Genomic DNA, 19,892 nt, shown 5'->3' on the forward strand with positions numbered 1-19,892 from the left:
ATGTAACTGCTGGCTGGTAATAATATATTAACTTTATAATAAAAGAACACCAAAAAAGGAATTCGTAAAGGAAAAACATATAAAGCAAAAGGGCATTCCACTCTTCTATGATTCAGCTGTCTCACTCTTCATAATAGACTCCCTAGTTGTGTGATTCAGTTACATTTTGTTATTAATTCCCATTCTCTTAAAAGGATACAGAATTAAAGGGTTTTCTTTTGAGCTCCTTGGGAGATGCGTGCTCTGAAAATAACCAGGGATGCTTCATATTCGTTACCAGAATTATTTGTCTCTACAGAAGGACTTTACAAGGAAAGACGCATTTCAGGTTTACGTCGTCTTCTCCATTCATTTGAAATACCACCTTCCCAAGCCTGTGTTTGGACTTGTATCTTTGTGCTCAGCTCCTGGCCTCTATTTCTGCTTTCTCTAGCAGTTTCCTGGCAAAAGCGGGAATGAGAGCTGAGCCTGGGAGAAGTGGCCAGGACAGGCCTCTCCCCACTCAGCTTCCCACCACCGCTTGGGCAGGCAGGAAGAGGCTGAACTGTGATCACCTGCCCACATTTAGTAGGTTGACAGCGCCAGAAACAAAATCCGGCTCAGACCAAACATGAAGGTCTGTTACTAATGATGTAATTTCCGTCAAAATCCCATTTGGGTTGCACAGACAGACTGGGTTTGACTGTAGAATGAAGAGGGATTGTGCTGCATGTTGTCACAGGAGGGTCATCGTGTTCTGTGTAGACCATCGTCTTTGCTGTACATATGCAGTGAAGACCTACAGAAAATTGATGTCATTTACTATAGTGACTTCCTGGATCTCATTGTGTGGAAGATGCGACTCCTCGCAAGGCCTGCTCAGAGTAGTCACGGTTTTATGTTCTTAGTGTTGTTTGATAGATGCCACAGACGCATAGAGGACTGGGATGTGGCGCCCATGACTTGGCAGGCGGGAGAAACACACTTGAGGAGCTAGCTTTCCAGTCTGCAGCGGCTGATCCATGCCATCCCAGTGCCCTTGCATCTCCCAGCAGCTCCACATACTGCCCACTCTCCACCTCCTGCATCTCACTACTTACTCTCAGTAACTGTCCATCCCTCCAGTGTCACAGAGGGAAGAGAGGCCAGAAGGTAGACTCACTCAGGTTCTCACTGTGAATCAGCATTCCTCATCTGTGCCTGCCTGGCTTTCCTTGCCTCCTGTTTCAGTGCAAGGGGAGTCCTTCCTCGTGCCCAAGACCCTGAACCCCATGCCCTTCCCTCTCACCTTCTCAAAGACTTTCTCTCTCTGACCATGTACTTTTTATTCCCCACTGACTTTGTCCTGGGAGCACTGAAACCTGCTTAAGTCTTTCCCATTTTAAACAACACAGGCCTTCAGTATCACCCTGCCTTTCATTACCTCTCCATTCACTTCTCCTGCCAGGGCCAGCCTTTTGGAAGAATTGTCTCTAGTTATTCCCTCCCTGTCCTCACTCCTGCCCACCCCTCAGGCTGCTCCAGTCTGGCTTTTGCACCAGTGACCGAGTGGACTCCGCTCTAGCGAAAGCCAGTAGTCGCCCTCCTCTCTTTCCTGTGGGCCATGTTTGTCAGGTGCATTTGGATTCTTGTCTTCCCCAACCTCTCAGTGGTGAGCAGGGTTTGATGTGTTCTCCTCCGTGGCCTTTGAAGACTCACCCTACCCTTCTTGCTTTTCCTTCTCATTGCCCTTTTCAGATTCTTTCTATCCGTCTCTAAGCTCCCTACTGATATTCCAGTGCCCACTGGGCATCTGTACTTGGATATCTTGTTGGCACCTCATATCCAAGAGGTTCCAAATTGATCCAAATACCCAAGCTTGAAACCTGTGACCTATTGATCCTTTATCCTCACCTTCAGAATCCAGTAAGAAGGCAAATCTGGTCAAAATTCTACCTGTCAACAATCATCAAACCCATCTACTTTATCTATCTGTCATGTCCTTCTTCTTGGTCACCATTACCTTTTACCTGTATTAATGGATTAGCAACTCTCTCCCTGCTAAATTTCCCCTGATCCATTCTCTGACTTCTTTCTGGGCGATGCTTCTAAAAGCATCCTCATCCTTCTCCTTCCCTGCTTTAATTCTTACCCATTTGTTAAATGTCCTGTACCCAGATGGATGGGGGCCTCTGCAGAGCATGTGTTCTAGCCTGTGTATAACCAGGTCATCACGGCACTAACAAGTTTATGGGGAGTTGGAGAAGAGAGTTGTTTCCCACTCCGCAGAACTTTATGAAATCCCAAATGTAAATCAACCACTTCTGCCCCAGAGCTCTTGGTCATGGGCTTTGTATCCCTTCCATCCTTCCTCAGCCTCTCCCATCTGTAGTAACCCTACCCTATTTCTCCCTCTTTACTTATTCAGAGGATCTCAGTTCTTTCCTGAATGTTCTCATCCTTAAGTTTCATTCCTGTCTTGTCTTTGTTTGGGTTTCCCTAAAAGCAGATTTTGAAAAAGCATGCAATCTGGTCTGACTTCACTACTTAAGAGCTGTGTGACCTCTCCGTGCCTCAATTTCCTCATCGGTAAGAGTCTACTTTATAGGATTGTAGGGAAGATTAAATTAATTCATGCACAGAAAGTGCTTAAAGCCCTAGCTGACCTGTAATGATGGTCAATAAAGCTTGCTGTGATAACAGTGATTACTATTATTATTGAAAATATCACTACTTCCAGGTTGCCATCCTCAACCAATCTAGGTAGACCAGATTAGAGCTCCCTCTTATGTGTACTAATAGCACTGTATGCCTCCCTTACATTGTAATTGCCAGTTTGCTACAGGAAGGATGATGAAATACTGTTCATCATCCAGCACCTAGCCCAGTGCCTAGCAGAGTTATGTAAGATGTAATCAAGTATTTTTTGAACAAAATTAATGAATCAAATAACTTGTAGAAAGAGCATTCCAATTACGCTTTGCTTTCTTATAGCCACCTCTTTAAAAAAAAAATAAAACATGGCCAAGCGTGGTGGCTCATGCCTGTAATCCCAGCACTTTGGGAGGCCGAGGTGGGTGGATCACCTGAAGTCAGGAGTTCGAGACCAGCCTGGCCAACATGGTGAAACCCTGTCTCTACTAAAATACAAAATTAGCTGGGCGTGGTGGTGGGTGCCTGTAATCCCAGCTGCTTGGGAGGCTGAGGCAGGAGAATTGCTTGAACCGAGGAGGCAGAGGTTGCAGTGAGCCAAGATCGCACCAGTGTACTCCAGCCTGGTCAACAAGAGTGAAACTCCATCTCAAAATAAATAAATTAATTAAATAAAACACAACAAACAAAATAGAACTCTTCCCCAGGGGCCTGTCTTTAAATCTGGCATTTCTCAGTGAACTTGGGGAAACCTCTCTAGATATCTGAATCCTGGAACAGTTCTATCTCAGAGCTTCTGTTCAGCTCTAGAATTCTTTACATCTGTGGTAATAGCGTGAAATGGGTATCGAGTACATTTTAAGGACACTCAGAGTTTCCCTTATGCTTATGTTTTTTTCCTGTTAGTTGATGAGAAAATGTCATCATGTTGCTTGGATTTGTAGGTTCTTTCCTAGTTGTGGGGAATTTTTCCGAGCTGGCTATTATGAGAGGGTCTACAAAAAAAAAAACCACAAAGAAGTTTGGTATATTATGTTCAAATTAAACACAGTATCCCTTCTTATTTTCACTTTTGATCTGGATTTTCACTTCTGAGCTGACTTCTATAATTATATTTAAAGAATTTAGTCTCAGAAATAATCCTTAAACCTTTCTTGCATGCCACATTGGAAACTTATTCAGGACTTCTAATTCTGGTGATTTCTTTCTTTCTTTCATATATTTATAGATGAAATATGTATATATACACACATATACACAGATAAGACTATATCTCTATGTAAATACAGATACTTAAAATGTATCCGTATGTGTTTTAATTGTGGTAAAATATATAACAGAAAAATTACCATCTTAACCATGTTTAAGTACACAGGTCATTGGCATTAAATACATTCACATTGTTGTGCACCCATCACCATCATCCGTCTCTGAAATCTTTTCATCTTGCAAAACAGAAACTCTGTCCTCATTAAACAACAACTCCCCATTCTCTCCTTCCCACAGCCCCGCCGCAACCACCATCGTACTTTCCATTTCTTTGAATTTGGCTATTCTAGGTACCTCAAATAAGTGAAACCCTACAGTGTCTGTCCTTTTGTGACTGGTTTATTTCACTTAACACAGTGTCCTCAAGGTTCATCTAATGTTGTAGGGTTACAACAACATTGTAGCATTGACATGGTTTCTTTGCTTTTTAAGGCCAAATAATATTCCGCCGTGTAGAGATACCACATTTTATATATCCATGTGATGGACACGGGTTGACAGACACGGGTTGCTCCCACGTTTTGGCTGTTGTGAATAATGCTGTTAGGGACGTGGGTGTACAAATACCTGTTTCAGTTCCTGCTTTCAGTCCCTTTGGAGCAAATGAGTTATTGATCCTTCTCTATTGACGCTTCTGTTTTCATGGACTCTTGCCTTATTCTTTTGATCATTTCGTGTTCCTCCCCCCATCGACCTTTGGGCCATTTTTCTGGCGATGTCCCTACTATCAAGGTTCTCATACTTCAGTTGGACCCTCACAGAACTGCTGCCTGGAGAAAACAGTTTGACAGCTGAAAAAATATGATTCATTACCACCTCCTACACACACACCAATTCCTGCAATTTTCTGAAGGTATACCGGTGGTTCCTAAATTAAAAAAGAAAATCTCTTGGTCATATGGCAGATTTTTGTAGCTATTGATACTCTGTATTTTGAAATTTAACTGTTGATAATAGTTTCTTGATGTATCAGTCCTCTAATTGTGATATTGTTATCTGTTACTTATTATGAAAACAATACATGACAATTGTAGAAAACTTGTAAGGTGTAGAAAAGTATTACACACAGTGGCACTACCTAAAAGCAACAGCTGTTAACATTCTGGTGCATAGGCTTCCAGTCTCTTTCATGTAAATTTTTACATAGTAAAGATCATATTGTTTTGCCCTTTCTTCTTTGCATTTAATAATAAATATAAGAATTTCTGGCCGGATGTGGTAGTTCATACCTGAGTAGCTGGGAGATTGAGGTGGGAGGATAGTTTGAGCCCAGGAGTTTGAGGTTACAGTGAGCTATGATTGTACCATTGCACTCCCCCTGAAGGAAGACCCCATCTCAAAAAAAAAAAAAGAAATTTCTTGGTTAAAAAGTATTTGCAAATATTTTCATGATTTTATATAGCTGAGAAATATTTAGAGGGTGGTAATTAGCATAAATAGAATTTTTCCAGTTATAAAAATAATATATTACTTACAGAAAATGCCAACCATCTCAAGATTATAAAGACGTAATAAAAAATCTAATGTCTTTGTCTGCCCTTTTTAAGCTTTTTTAATGTATCCTAATCCAGTCTCGAGACCACCTTGTCCCTCCCTTCGTCTCACTTTCTTCCTTACCTGGCAACATTAGTATCATGTTTACATATGCTTTTATATTCAGCATTTGCACCCAACATTATCTTTTGTTATTTCCAATATCATGAAGCATTCTCCAAAAATCATGATTTAAGCATATGAATTTTTACTGTGATCTGTTTAGTCACGTGCTCCATTCCACCTTTGGATGTTTAAGTTGTTCCCAATTTTATGCTTTTGCTAAGTGTGTCCTTGTATAGTTATCTTCCTATGTATCTGTGATTATTTCCTTAGGAGATATGTATAAACATCTTAGGAGTCGAAACAGTTTTAAGGCTGAAAAAATACATATATTGCTGATTTCCTGAAATGGTTGTCTCACCTCACTTCATGAGCTTTCCTTTTTTTGGTTGTCCATCTTTGTGACCGGTGAAATGAATTCAGTGTTTGCTCATGAAGTCGAGTATTTTTTCATATTGGCTTTTCATATTTTTGTGTTAATTGTCTGTTATTACATTTTGCCTTTTACATTCAAATACTATAAAGAATATTATCCTGTTTACAGCTATTTTATTTTTTGCTTACCTTTTTATTGAGAGACTCTGTCACCCGGGCTGGAATGCAGTGTGCAACCATAGCTCACTGCAGCCTGGAACTCCTGGGCTCAAGTGATCCTCCAACCCTAGCCTCTGCTAGGACCACAAATGCGTGCCACCATGCCTTGCTAGTTTTTACGTTTTTTGTAGGAACATGGTCTCACTATGTTGCCCCAGGCTGGTCTCCAAGCCTTGAGCAATCCTCCTGCCTCAGCCTCCCAGAGTGGTAGGATTACAGGTGTGAGCCAACACATCTGGCCTTTTTTTGCTTACCTTTCAATTCTGTTTGCTGTTTTTTGACATATAGGGGTTTTACATTTTGTTGCAGTTGGATTACCTTGCCTTTTGTTACTTTTTTCATTGCTTCTGTAAAGCTAAATCTTCTTTTCCCATTCCAAATTCAGAAATAATTTTCCACTAATTTAGTTTTCTTCCTTTTTTTTCTTTTATATTTAACTTTTAATCTCCACAGAATTAATTTTGGTGAATCTTATGAAGTAGGAGTTAATTTTACTTTTTCTAGAATATTATCTGGTTCTTGTGTTTATTCAGAATCCAGTATAGCTGGGACATGAACCAAAACAAGTGATTTTTCTTATTTCAGTGCCTTGATTTTCCCATTAGGAAAAATGAGGAAGCCGTGACTACCAGTGGAAGGAACGAGCCAGGAAGAGGGACTGGAACCATCTCAGAAGCCGTTCCCCTCAGCCTGGAACTTGCCCTGTCTCCTCGCAGATGAGGTAGGAGGCTCAGCACAGGCTGGCGGGAGCAGCCCACAGCAGCAGTGAGGGTCAGTGGGCCTGTGAGTTAAGAAGAAGGTGGCACAGAGCGAGGGTCTCTGGGTCCTGTTTGACTTTTCCCTGACTGGGATAAGTAGCCAGGGCTGGGCTAGTTGGAGAGTTACTTGAAGCTCAGGTGACAGTTGTAAGGCAAGCACATGGTGAAAAAGAGTCCTAGCCTGGGAAAGTCCAAACTCTTGGGTCTGCTTTCAGTTCACTCACCTATCTCTGTGACATAGCAAAGTCTCTTAACTTCTTTAATTTTCTGATTAGTGGTATAGTTGCAGGAAAGAAATAAAACTCGTCCTGATTACTCAGAGATTCATTTACTGATTACTCTTTTTGTGATCTGAGTAAAGAGTACAACATCTCTCAAAAGGTAACAATTTGATATTTCAGGAAATTAGAGAAGTTAAGAGACTTTGCTGTATTATGCAGATAGTTGACTGACAGCTGAGCCCAGACCCAAGATTCATTTATAAAACAAAGGAGTTGAGAAGTACATACTCTGAGGTTTATCTTAAATAAACTAGTCTAGGTAAGTGGCTGAGCTAGGTTTGCCATGAATCAATCTGCTGAGTATATTTCTTGGTAACTAGTTCATCTTTGCTTAATTCAGTCAACAAATATGATATCAAGTTTAGTAAGATGATGACAGATGTCATGTAATACTCCATCTGGAAGACTATGTGCTTCTCAGCTTCCCTAACTTTTCTTAATCTACCTTAAGCTTCCCTTCTGAAAGGTTTCTGTCTTTCCTAACAGTCTCTTCTTACCGCCAGCTACCTCTTGTGTTTAAGAATTTAAGGAAGATGAGCTAGGAATCAAGAAATACCCAGAACTGATTCCTGTCACTGGCCCCACCCTGCCACTTCCCCAGAGCTGTGGTATAAATTTTTTTAATAGGCTGAAATAAAGATATGAATAGTATTTTGGTATTAAGTATTGATAAAAGTAAAGGCCATGAGATATACCTGCTCTCACCATGTTAATTTTCTATTATTGGTATTAATAAATTATTACTTACTAACATATTAACAAGAATTGCGTCAAGAAAAAAAGCAGCCACAGGCCAAATCTTTTGAATTTCAAATGTTTATATTAATGTATTGTATTCTAGAAAAGTAAAATTGTCTTAAGTAGCTTTGTAATATAAAGTAATCTATCAGCCCATGACACCTATTAGAATGTTTTAACCTTTGTCTCCCACGTTTTTGTTTCTAAACTGAGTGTACTTGGTCTGGTATTTGTGGCATAACTTACAGAACACATAGGAATGATACAGATACTATTTAATGATGACCTAGTACAAGCTTAGATAGCTAAGGTGAAAGCTTCTATGGCCTTAACATTTTCCTCTTGAAGAATGTATTTGCTGTAATAAAATACAGTGACTACTTGAAATCTATAAACTTATGTGAGGTCTGGATAAATCTGAGCAACTTTCTTCTTTGTGCTCCAGGAACCCATGCACTATATATATAAATAAAGCTTAAGTAAACATCACTGCTGCAATCTGTGTTTTGTTTGATTATATTACGTATTGCCTGATCTTTAAATAATGATGAAAAATAACATAACCATGTTTTAACATAAACCTTGAATGGATATGAACTTAAGGGAAACAGTTTCTTGGATAATTAAACTTTATTTTCTCATCGTGCATTACTTGGGTCTTGTAATATTTTTTAAAACAGTCCTGGGGATTTATTTTTTAAGGTGTCCCAATGAATTATTAGTTCTCAAAAGAATTATTAGTTCTCAAAAGTATATTCCTGGGTTGATATATCCCCAAAACACTATTTTTAAACTGCTTAGTTTATTTTTCTTAGCATGCTCATCTGCTGCATAATTTTCTTTGCTATGGGTCACATGATTCCTCCCGTCCATAACTCACGCACTTAAAATTCTCACTTCCTGATTGAGCCATCAGATTACGTAAAATGTAAATCAGCCTGAATACCTAAGAGCAGGAATTTTAAGGGGGAAAATGCCGTCTTCTTTTCCTGTGTCATTATTAACCCTTAAATATCAGAGTGAGTGTCTGCTCACCTATGTGTATTTGGAAATGAGAGACTGTTAGGGGTTTTTCTTGGCCCTTTCCTTTCAGATCGAATCAGATTTTGCTGCTTTCCTTATAGAAAAATAATGTACCAACTAGATAGACGGTGGGAGTGGTATCGTTGCAGGAATGAAACCAAAAGGGTTCCGATGATTGAGAGAGATTCATGTATTTATTAACTCTTCTCATGATCTGAATGAAGAGTACAGCATCTGTCAAAAGGTAACAATCTGATATTTCAGAATTGCAAGTGGCCATTTAGCCTTTCTGCTGCCTGAAAAAAAGAAAGTAATTTCTAGCAGGCAGGATGACACTTGTTTTATCACGAATCTGACAATCCAGCACATTTTCTCAGAGCAATTTTGAAGTTGTCATAGAAACAGCATGGCATTTGGAGGGTCTTTTTAGTAGTTCTTTAGCTAGAGTTAATTAATTGTATTAACTCTGGATATTTTTCTTTTTACTCCTCTTCGACAAACAAGGGCTATAATTGCTCAAATATGTATTTTGTGTTCTATATTTTTTGGTGACTGTAGTTTAAAGACGTGATGTTTTGTAAGTGGTTTCAGTAAAGGTTATCAATTGATTTCAGACATATTAAACTTGGGTTTTTAATTTCTCTGTAAAATTGCATTATCATTGTAGCACCGGGATTTAGTTTTATTTAAGAAGTGAATCTGGGGAGATATTTGCACAAAATCAATTGTGGCTTGCTTCCACTGTTTGCAGCTATCCTTTGCTTTGATTTTGGTGTATTTAGAAAAAGAACTGGGGAATGCAGAAGGGGAAATGTGTCAGGCTTACAGGAGAAAATTGTTTCTTTAAAAACGCAAGAGGCAGGCACAACACCAAAAGCATGTTCCATAAAAGAAATAAATTTGACTTTGTGAAACTTAAGAACGCAGTGCTCTTTGAAACTCTAAAATATACTTAAATAAACTCTCCCCTAGGAAGATTTGTGGGAACTTTTTATTGGTGGAAAGTAGGTTGGAGCTTCTATTATTAATAGTAAAACTCTGTGGCAGAAATTCTTGCCAATATGGCGGTTGGTGAGAAAGGAATCCCGTTTCTTGGGCAGGGAGAGGGTCAGAAGAAAGAATTGTCTGTGCTAGGTCTGGATGCTGGGACTTAAAAAGTATCAGATATACAGTGCTTTTTGTTTCCTTGTATAAGTGAACCAAGAGATGTGACACTTCTGAAACGTCTCGTGAGTTTTGTAGTTTTAATGCTAATGCCACTATCCTTACTGTTCTGTGAGTATTTGTTCAGCCACGGGTGATTCAAGAGAGTTGGGGTAGCAGCGTGTGCAGCCAGCAGCAGTCCAGGTGCTAATGCACCACTGGTGATGTCAGGAGTTACGAGACAGCGGTTTCAAAACACTGCAGTAAACAAGGTCAAAGTGTCCCGTTTCGCTGGAAGAAGGTTTGTTTTTATGAGCTGGACAGTACATGGATGAAGTAATTTTTCAAAACAAACTTTAAATTTATACATGTGTTTTTTTTTTTCCTTCTTTGGATTAAAAAAATTGGCCCGTTGAGATTAAATAACGGTTATGTTTTAAGCAGAATTATATTTCATATGTTTTCCAGTCTTTTATTGATTTTCTGTTTTTCACAGAAGAAATGAAAATAACTTCTGATGTAGGGATTCTTAAATGCAGTTTTAGAGAGCAAGACAGGACCCAGTACTTTCAAAACACGGCAAGTGCAAGTCACAATGCCTAGTAAGATATTCCTTCTCGTTTTGTGCCTTTGACTCTTATTTAGACAGACGTTTAAGTACGAGAAAGCTAATGGCGCAGATTCTGCTGACTGTGTGGCTCTTGTCTTAATGCGTTTTCCAACCTTGAACCTGAGAATGCCAGAGGATTGAGTCTCTGGACGTTCATCTGAGCAGATATCTGCTGGCCGCCTGGTTCCTGAGCTAACAAGTGGGCGTCCCAGGCTTGTGTGTGTAGTCACAACAGTGGAGGTGCCACGTGGCACCCAGAGGTCGACTGGGGCTACCGCGGGGCTTCCCGATCCTCACAAGTGTGTCTTCAGTGTCTGAGATGAACTGGGAACTTGGGGCATCTTTAGAAGCACAGACATTTGGAGTTCCACGGCAAACCTGGATGTAAGCACTCACACAGCTTTTAAAGTGAAAGCAAGGACCTTGAGGAAGGAATTGCCGTCATCTCATTCCCGTCCTGCTTACTGGGCTGGGAAACAAAGTAAGTTCTGCTTGTTTCTTTGTTAGTCAGTCTCTCCTGCGTGTTTTTTCTTGCTAACATTATTAGACACTCAATATCTGGCAAATGTCAAGTTTTTTCCCCTTCATTGGGAAGTAGGATATAGTTTATTCAATAACTGATTGCTGCTTTCATCTTTTCCCTCTTTCCATATCTAGTGTGCTGGTTTGCTGTTCAGAGATAGGAAGAGATTGAAATTTATTATCAAGGAGAAAACAAAAAGTGTTTTGTCTTGTTTTGTTTTGTTTCTAAATGGTCCAAGAACTTTGCCGTTAGGTAAATGACTATGACACAGACAAGGCGTTTTGCATGGTGTGACCAGGAGTACCTCCAGCAAAGCAGCCCCAGTTCGCCACCCTGATTTCCATCTGGAAGCAGGCAGAGTGGGTTTCGCCAGGACTGGTGTTAAGGCAGAGGGTCCTTGTGCAGGAATTGTGCAGAAACTAGGTGGGAAGCTGTCATAGACAAGAGGCTGCAATTTAAAAACGCATCAGGAAATGGAAAAGAGCTGCAAGAATATCAATTATTTAATGATGTTGATAAAAACAAATTTAATATAAAATGAGATACAATGTATAGAGACCTAACCCCGTCAACAGCACCTAAACTTTTCTTTCATGTTAGAAAGTTTTGTGCCATGTAGATTTATGGAAAATGTGCTTAATTGCCTCTAGAAAATAATGAAGCGGCTTCGTCACCGCCATAGAAGATCCTGTGACACTAGCCTAATTCTGACACGTGGCTCCTGTTTCCCATTTTGTTTGTATTTTATGCTGATCCTCTCTCCAGGGATGTGATGTGGATTGATTAACTTGTAATACAAAGTTCTGTGGTTTTTGAAAATCAGAGTAAATAGAGATGGAGAGTGGTTTGTGATTTGTTATTAAATGATCTTCCCTTCTACATTTAGGACTGATTTTTACTGTAGAATTCTTTTTTTATTTTTTTGTTTGTTGTTTTGTCAACTTGAACAGCAATACCTTGAAGGTAAAAGATGGGAGCACGACTGGAGTGTGGAACTGGAAAGCAGAAACTAGGGGTCTTACTTCTCTGTCTAGTATGGAATATTGTGAATTTAAGGTAGAGCTTCTGTGTCCTGGGAATTCATATTTTATCTCAAAGTGGTGCTGATAGGACTGGAGGTAGCTGTATTTCATTTGAAACATTCCAGCTTCTTTATAGGAATATCTGTGAATTATTAATTCAGCAAACATCTTTAAGTGTCTCCTTTATGTATAGTGTTGTGGTTAGAGCTGTAATTGTTTCACCATTAAATTTACAGAAATTCAGTTTGTAAATGAAAAATTCAGAACAGTTTGAAAGAAGGGCGAATGAGCAGAGTATTACCATCGAAACAGTCTTGTTAAAGATAGTGCCAAGTGAGCAGGACTGTCCCTTCTAAGCTGCCCCTCCTAATTAAAGGGAAAGGTGGCTGCCATCTGTCTTCTTTCATTCAAGGCAGTAGGGGGTCTAGGGTAGAAGGAAGCAACCCCCCCTTTATTTTTCTCCCACTCTTTTTTTATAGTCAGCTTTCTCCCTAGTCACTGACCCGGAAGGTCATTGATGATCTGTCTGTCTCAGAATGAATAGTAACATAAGCATGCTTGGCACTTGCAAAAAAAGAAAGTTTATAACATGCACTGATCCATTTAAAGTTCTGCTTGAATTATGTCTGAGAGTATTGTAATCTCTGTGTTGGTGTCTCTGCCCTGTTTGTTACCAAGGGCACTACTGGCAGGAAAAGTGGGGAGTTTTACTTTTATTGATTTTGCTTTTCCCAAAAATGTTTACACTCCACTGGGCATAATCAGAAGATGGCAGCACGTGGCTGTGTACAGGAGACGTGGGGACGTGCAGGAATAGTATTCTGAACCAAAATCAGGGACACCTGTTAATGATGATACATCTATGTCATCTCAGGGGAAAGCGTGAACAAGCATGGCAACAGATGTCCAAGCTACTCAGTGGCGTGCTGCAGCTTTTTGGACCAGTTATTGAAATAATTCACACTGTTTAGCTTTTGTTAAGCAATAAGCCTTTTAGCCTTTTTCTTGTAAGAATACGTTGCAGGAGAATTTAGTTAGTTTGGGGTCATGTCTTAATTGCTTTGGAAATGTAGAATAGTCCTCCAACAAAATGACTGCATTTTCTTGCCTCAGTTTCCACCTCTCTAAATAGAAGAAATATCTGCTGCTTTTATAAATATATAAAAGAATATGAAATATTCTCCATCTTTCATAAGAACTGTATTATAACTGAAAAATTCTCAAATCTTCAGTTATGTTGATTTTCAATTTTTATATACTTAAGCAAGGTGTTAACAGTCTTCTAAAGAGATTCAGCTGTTACAAACCTTATTTAGTTCCCAAGTAGCAGGTATGGACTTCTCAAAACATACTGGTTTTTAGAACTCTCTTTGTGACACAGAAGTGTGGTATTTCTTAAACCCGTAACAATATATTTGGAGAGCTCAAATGTGAAAGTCATGTCTGTAATTTTATTTAGAGCTTTCTTTCCCCCCCAAATTTGTCACCAACTTGCAACGAGCTTTCTTGGAAACATAGACGTGTTTATGTTGTTGTGTCTTGAGATGAACATGTGTGGGCTTCTGAAGACGCTGAATGTATGACTGGATGACACCTGAAAAGTGGGTCACTTCCTAGTCAGCGAAGGGTGCACAGGGCTGAACAGGCAGGGCTTTTGGCTTTTCCATGTTTTGTTTTGGTGTGTGTGTGTGGACTAATTTTAGATACTCAGCTAGGAACTTGACTGGCTATCCTTTTTAGCATGTGATTTAAATTAATTTGGTTTTACCCATCAGTATTTATTTCAAGGGGACTAAATAAACACATTAAATGAAGCACTTAAGAACTTTCTTATTTTGACTATCCACAGCGGTGGGAAATCTCTGTCCTTTGAGGGTAGGGGGAAGCCAGTAGTTAGGTCTTGTGAATATGGTAGGTGATCAAACCACTGATTGAAGTCATTGTTTCATGTTATAAACATGTGCGGAGCCAGCTACTACATTTCATTAGAAGGTACTGTAGATTCAAAAGTGAACGTGGGTCTGGCATTTCAGAAGGACACAGGTTAGTGACATAAACGACTGTAAAAAGAGGTAGCACTGTAGACTGATGTCCTGTAACAGAGGTGCACGTGTGTTGTTAAGAGCCCAGAGGGGGTCAAAATAAAAAGACAGGGCACAGTGGCTCATACCTGTGATCCCAGCACTTTAGGAGGCTGAGGTGGGAGGATCACTTGAGGCCAAGAGTTCAAGACCAGGCTGGGCAACATAGAGAGCTCCCCATCTCTACAAAAATAAAAATAAAAAAATAAGCCACACATGGTCCTAGCTACTTGGGAGGCTGAGGCAGGAGGATCACTTGAGCCCTGGAGTTGAAGGCTGCAGTGAGCTATGATCACACCACTGCACTGTAGCCTGAGTGACAGAACAAGATCCCATCTCTGAAAAAAATGGATGAGTGAATTAATTAAATTTCAAAATAGAGACTTAATGGAAAATGAGAATTGTTGTGTACATGATTTATGAAGCGGCTTACGTAATAGAATTTTGGACATGAAAGCCCTGAAAAATAGCTTCCTATTTTAAGGATGAACAGACTGGGATTTATTTCTGAAATTCTATAATTCTCAGTCAGTTGTAAGGCTTTCATTATATAATAGACTTTTTTTTTAACCAACGGAAGTTGGACTTCTTCAAAATGTGAGGTCCAAAAAGGTTTTGGGTATTGTTTGAATAACTCTCTTCTCCAAAGTAGACTGTTTTTGAAAAATGATTCTTTCTGACATTTTAAAATTGAATATTTTTGACACACTGAATGCACCGAAGCATTATATGTCGTGTTTATTGCTGAGAGTAGCTGTATAGCTTGTGGGAGACAGTTAACTTGGAGCTTTCTTGCATAGGGAAGTATGGGGAGAGAGAAGGCTTCTACACATCCCCTTTCATGTTATATTCTACAGGGAAAAAATTTCTATCCTGTAGACACTAGGTGACTCCCTTGTGGATAATTTCATTTAACAATGATTTATGGGTGTTGCTCTATGCCAGCCACTGTTCTAGGAACTGATGCCAAGGCTCAGCTGATGGGCTACAGACATGAAGCCCTGTGCTCCTCAGTGGCACTCTGTAGGTAGATACAGAGCCACCATCTACTGGGTGCTTCTCGTAAGTATGACAGTGGAGGCTGGCATACAATGCTACCCTCAAAGAGCTTGAAGCTAAGGTTCGCAAGGTTCTGTGCACAGATAAAATTAGAATAAATGCAGAGATGCTATAACAAGATGCCTTAGCAGAAAGAAAAACAAAGAATAGATGCAGAGAGAAAGAGAAATGTATAAAAGGTAGAGAGATAAACACACCACAAGTTCATAGAAAAGAAAGGTTGTGTGTTTATCTGTGGCTGGGATGCTCAAGAAATGCTTCATGGATAAAGAGCCTTTGAGCCAGACATTGAAAGAAAGGTAATGTTGGACTTGAGGACTTGGAGTATCCTCGTTGAAGGAAACATGAGCAAACGCATAGGTAGGGAAGGGCAATGCCAGGTACAGAGTGGGCAGGAATCGATTTGTAGTTGCTGGGCAATGGTATGTGTAAATGACTAAGGAGAAGATCAGGTAGCAAAGGTCCTTGGAGGCCAGAACCCAGAGAGCCTTGAATGGCATGTAACTAAATGATTTAAACTTAAGTTACTGGGGAGCAATGGAAGAATTTGAGTGGCAAGAGTCCCCGTCCTGAAGAGAGGCCTTGTTGGGGATCAGCATGTGGGTGCCTCTGGACTGTGAAATAGCCAGAGCTGGGAAGCCTTTTAGAGCTGCTGTAGTGGTCCAGAAAGGAGGTGGGGAGGGTCTGGGTGAGGGCAGGCCACTAGATGGAGAAAATGAATTTATGAGATGGGATTTAGGAACTGCCTAGGTAATAGGGGTTGGCTGATGGGAAGCAAAATGCCCCCAGAGCTTTGAACTCAGGTGCCATTCATTATTTCTATGCCATCTGCCAGGCATTACATAGCTATTATCTCATTTAATCTTCTCCTAATCTTGTGGGTTCATATTTTCATCCTTATATCAGAGACGAGAAAACTAAGGCTCAGAGAAAGTTAGCAACTGGTCTAAAATTGTACGGTTAACAGGATCTAGAACAGGGACTTCGGTACAGGCCTCCCTGACCCCCAAGCCTGTGTTCTTTCTACTGTACTAGGCTTGGAAGACAGCAGACGTGAGAGTGAGGACAGTCTCTGTCCACTCTGGCATATTCAGCGTAGGTGCTGGTGAGATTCCCACCTTTAGGTGTCCATCAAGTGGCTGGAGACATGGAGCCGAATCTCGAGGACATCGGGAGGATTGAAGGTCGAGGCTTAAAAACCATCTGCATCCTCATTTATTTATTTAGCAGTTATTTGTTGTGTCTTCATAGACCAGCTTGGCAGCATGAATGCTGTGGTCAACAAGAGAAGTGCGTCCTTCATGGAGCTGCCAGGCTGGGAGGGAGCCCTGATGGCGTGGCTTGAGTGTAAGGCAGGAGGTGTGCAGATTGGCCATAGGAACTTACTGGCGTAACTTTGTCAGGTCAGGGAAGCTCTCTAGAGGCAGATGTGGTTCTCAACATGATACTCAAATGATGAGGACCCAGATAAAAAGTGGGAAAACGGCACATCCCAGGCCACAGAAGTAGCGCGTACTCAGGCAGAGCAAGAGAGGAACACAGTGTCTTTAAATCAAAAACCACATGTGGCTGGAATGGAGGGAACAGCAAGGAGATTAGGCTAGAGAGGTGAGCAGGAACCAGAATAAGAAATGCCTTGGAAGCTGTGAGAGGCTTGGAATTCACCTGTGAAGAAAAGAGTAGCCTCATCTGAATTCCTTGCCTTAATCATGGTCTCCAACAGAAGGTTAAATGGCTGTGGAGTCTAGAGGTTTTTTCCTTCGGTGTGGGCATCACCTCTTCTGAAAGGATGGTGTAATGGCTAATTGTATGTATCAGTTTGACAAGGCCACAATACCCAGATACTTGGTCAAGCACCAGGCTAGATGTCACTGTGCAGGTATTTTTTTTTAGAATGAGGTTTAACATTTATATCAGTAGACTGAGTGAAGCAGATTATCCTTTGCAATGTATGTAGGCTTCATATATCATCAGTTGAAGGCCTTAAGAGAAAAAGACTGAAGTCCCTAAAGAAGGAACTCTGTCTCCAGACTTCCTTCAGACTCAAGACTACAACATCAGCCTGGCACGGTGGCTCACACTTGTAATCCCAGCACTTTTGGAGGCTGAGATAGGTGGATCACTTGAGATCAGGAGTTCAAGACCAGCCTGGCCAACATGGCAAAAACCCATCTCTATTAAAAACACAAAAATTAGCTGGGCATGGTGGCAAGCGCCTGTAGTCCCAGCTACTTGGGAGGCTGCGGCATGAGAATCACTTGAACCCAGGAGGCAGAGGTTGCAGTGAGCTGAGATGGTGCAACTGTACTCTAGCCTGGGCAACAGACTGAGACTCTGTCTAAAAAAAAAAAAAAAAAAAAAAATGCAACATCAACTCTTCCCTTGGTCACTGGCATGCCCTGAAGACTGTGGATTTGTCAGTCCCTGTAATTGCATGAGTTAGTTCCTTAAGGTAAATATCAGTATCTACCCCTACCCCCACCACTCTCTCTCTCAATCTCAATCTCTCTCTCAATCTCCGTTTCCCTCTCCCTCTCCCCCTGTTGGTTCTGTTTCTCTGGAGAACCCTGACTAATGCAGATAGGAAGATAAAGAAATTTAAACTGTTCGACTCCCGTTGATATTAGCAGAAAGCTGCATCAGGCTTCTCTAGGTGTTCTTGGTGTATGTGTATACTGCTTTTTGTATAGATGAGAATAGTGAAGTACAGAAGGGGTGTGATGTACCCACAGTCATGATGTACCCACCTTCTGGTTGATGGGAGAGCCAAGGAGAACACTCAGGTTTCAAACCTCTGGTGTAGTTCAGGTGCTTTCTTGCTATTTGGCCCTCATGTTTTTATTAGCAAGGTAATAAAGTTACTGAGTTTGCCGTGCGTAATTATTGGTAATGTTTATGGAATGTTCTCTGTATATCAGGCACTGTTTTAGTTGCCCTACAGGTGTTAATGATTTTAATCCTTATAACTACCTAATGAGATAGGGAATAATAGTGTCCCATTTTACAGATTTTAAGCAATAAGTCCTGAGTGACAGAGCAGGACTGAAGACTCGGGCAGCCTGTCTGCAGAGGTTGTGCTGTTGACCACTCCACCGCTTCTCAGCTTAATGCCCTGGGCACAGCTTTTCATCTCTCCCTTTGGAACCATTGTCCAGAATAGTTATGATGGTAGTGCACTCTTGGTAGGGCTTGTATTGAAAGAGAAAATGCTTACAAGTTATTTTTCAAGAGGCCCTCCAATAATGCTTATTAGCGCTTTGAAAAACAGAAAACATTCCCATTACAGCAACATTGTAGACCTCCTGCTGGAGTATATTTTTAGCAACTAGACTTTGCTGTCTAGCCTAGTGACACTGGTGGGCATCTGATTTGCCCAGGGTTATACAGGAGTGTGATAAAGTGGTGATATGAGTTGGCTCCTGATTCAGCATTTTGGGGTGTGTTCTAGGGGAGAAGATAGCAAACCTCTTTGTGTGTGTCCCTTGGTTCTTTGAGAGAACAGTCATCATAACTCCCATTTTTTAGGTCTGTTGTGTGCTAGATGCTGTTTTAAGTGCTTTATAAACATTGTCTCATGGAATCTTCTCAACAGCCCTGAAGGCTGGCATTACCATCCCATTTTACATATAAAGTAAGCTGATTAAGGAGTTAAGTCACATTTCCAAAGCAAGTAGCAGAACCAAGGATTAAACCTCATCTGAATGACTCCAAGCCAGTGCTCTTGGTCACTTGGCTGTGTCTATACTGGGTATCTATACTGGAGCTCACCATTCTTCCCCGTAGACTATGAACTCCATGAGGGACTTTATTGATTCTCCACCATACTTCGCACCTGCCAAGTACACTACCTGACACATAATAGGTGCTTAATGCATATACAGTCATGTATCGCTGAACAATGTGGATAGGCAGTTTTGTCATTATGTGAACATCACAGAGTGTACATCCATAAACCTAGACGGTGTAGCCTACGACATCCCTAGACAATATAATATGGCCCTGCTGCTCCTAGGCCACAAACCTGTACAGCCTACACTACAACTGTACTGAATACATTGTAACACAGTGCTAAGTGCTTATATATCTAAACATACATAAACATAGAAAAAGCAAAGCCGTGCAGTGTGTTACAATGGCTACAGTGTCACTAGGCAATAGGAATTTTCATCTCCACGTAATCTTACTGGCCCACCATCATGGATGTGGTACAACATTGACTGAAATGTTATGCTGCACATGACTGTATACGGAGCGACTAACAGAACCATTGTGTTCTCTGTGATCGCTGACTACAGGGCCAGGGCCAAAGAGCACAGACCTGTGAGTGCGTTATGGACTCATGTGGGTTTAGCCCTCACGATGGATATGAGCATATCATAATGAGTATATCTAGTGTGTGAATGTATATCATAACTTATCCACTTTATGGATATCATAATTTATCCATTTTAGTGATTCCAGGACATTGTATCTATCTGTGCTTTTTGTTGTTGTTGTTGAGATGGAGTCTCACTGTCACCCAGGCTGGAGTGCAAATGGCACAGTCTTGGCTCACTGCAGCCTCTGCCTCCCCAGTTCAAGCCAT

The 19,892-nt window shown here is 40.7% G+C and overlaps 1 long non-coding RNA gene across 3 annotated transcripts in view; it reads left to right on the forward strand.

The window, feature by feature from the left end:
• The window catches only part of LOC108514812 (uncharacterized), a 167,470-nt gene extending 159,131 nt beyond the window's left edge, over window positions 1-8,339 (forward strand). The window contains exons 5-6 of one of the 3 annotated variants that reach the window (XR_001881347.1): window positions 6,675-6,790; window positions 7,595-8,339. This is a non-coding gene — a long non-coding RNA (uncharacterized LOC108514812). Of the gene's footprint in view, window positions 1-6,674 lie in introns of all 3 variants that reach the window. The other 2 variants (XR_001881348.1, XR_001881346.1) reach the window with 2 other exon arrangements.
• Window positions 8,340-19,892: the final 11,553 nt, after the last annotated feature.

Source organism: Rhinopithecus bieti, unplaced genomic scaffold (genome assembly GCF_001698545.2).
Source record: "Rhinopithecus bieti isolate Rb0 unplaced genomic scaffold, ASM169854v2 scaffold_34313, whole genome shotgun sequence".
Lineage (NCBI taxonomy): Eukaryota > Metazoa > Chordata > Mammalia > Primates > Cercopithecidae > Rhinopithecus > Rhinopithecus bieti.